Raw genomic sequence first — 1,798 nt, 5'->3', positions numbered from 1 at the left:
TTTTTATCAATTTTTTTTATTTCTATTTTTTGTATTTTAAAAATAAGAAATATTAAAAAAGTTATTAAAAAATTACAATGTAGAAAAAACAATAAAAATAACGAAATTATTTTTTATTTTAAACTAAAACTTTTAAATAAATTTATTTATAAAAGTATTTAACCATATTGGGGCCAAATTTTATCCCAATAACATTATTATTAGATATATTCCATAATAAGAATTTAATGGGGACTGAATAAATTCATTTTGTAGTTTTATCTGATTTGGGTGGCTATTATTGGGCGAATCACGTGGTTGGGTCCCAGTTGGCTTTGAATATTCAAGAAGGTCGACGTGGCGGATACTCTCAGATTCAAGTGGACCCCAAAGGATCACGAGCCGAAGCGCCTCTGCTTCCCATTTGCACCATAAAATAAAACTAACACGTCTACGACAGTTGGAATGGGCCAAGCTATTCAGCCAAGCCCAACTCTCATTAGCCCATTAAGGTAACAGCCTACCTGTTTCGTTGCCAATACTCTTAAAGCGCAGTCTTTATTGCAAAATCAGATGATTTGTAAATTGAACCACAGCTCCCAACTCAATGGGGCCACCAGCAAAAATAAGTATCTCCTAAACATACAACTTATTAAGAGATTATTCAAATTATTGAAGATAAGATTTGACGTTTTCTTTGTTTGAGTTGGAAAAATCAACTTGAGTTTATGCTTTTTTCAAAAACCAAGCATAGTGCTTGGTTTTCAATTGCTCTAATTTTAATACATAGTACTACAGTTAGAGATGTTAATTGGGCCAACTCACCGGATCACGGGTTTTTTGGATGCGGGCTAATTTGGTTGAAAAAAATTTCGAATTAAAAATTTTCAATTCTAAACCCAAATATTCGAGTTTCGGGCTAACTCATCGACCTGGCTAAAAAATTTATTTTCAAAAAAATAACTAGTATATTTCTCTTGATAATATTATATTTGTAATAAATAAATACACGCATAAATAAGTAACATTTCTACATCGACTTATATAAAGATGCAATATTTTTATTAAATAAGTATCATCTTTTAATTTTCACATCTAAATATTTTATATTAAGTATTAGATTAAAAATATAGAGAAGTGAAATGTTAAGCATAACTTCTAATATTTAATCAAAATACATTTCACAAACTTTTGAAAGAAATATATTATTATAGTATTAATTTTCATAAATAAAGTAATGAAATTGAAAATCAAATAACGAGAAAATTTTCATATAATCAAGAGAACACATTATTTTCCGGGTCAAGTTAATTTCGGGCTGATCCTATCGAGTGTCGGACTATTTGGTTACGAGTTATTAGATTGTAATTTTTAATTTTCAGCCCTAAGCCTCTTAAATTGGTGGATTAATCGGATCAGCCCACAGATTTCGGGCTGGATTGACATCCCTAACTATAGTAGTTAATCTCTTCTCTCTCGATGGACACGTAACACACACACACACAAATCGCTGCCTCTCCTGACATGCCACTTTATCTTTTTCTGTCTCTCACCTCTTTAACACTCTCAACCCATCCAAAACAATAAAGCTCTAAATCTTCCCTTTCTTCAATGTCATTGCCGCCGCTTCTAAAAGTCTGGCTAAGCTGGTGTCCCGCCGGCGCTGACATGGATACTTGGTCCGCCCCCCTTGTTGGCTCTCTCTCACTCGTCGTCTCGATTTGTACGTCCTTCTCCCTCTCCACAAACTTATCACACACATCATCTTCCCCAACTTTTAAAGTAATAGCCGCACATCAATAGTTCAACAAAAGCATCA

The sequence above is a fragment of the Salvia miltiorrhiza genome, chromosome 2 (assembly GCF_028751815.1).
Source record: "Salvia miltiorrhiza cultivar Shanhuang (shh) chromosome 2, IMPLAD_Smil_shh, whole genome shotgun sequence".
NCBI classification, from domain to species: Eukaryota; Viridiplantae; Streptophyta; class Magnoliopsida; order Lamiales; family Lamiaceae; genus Salvia; species Salvia miltiorrhiza.
The sequence above is the reverse complement of the archived record's forward strand: the minus strand, read 5'-3'. Positions refer to the sequence as shown.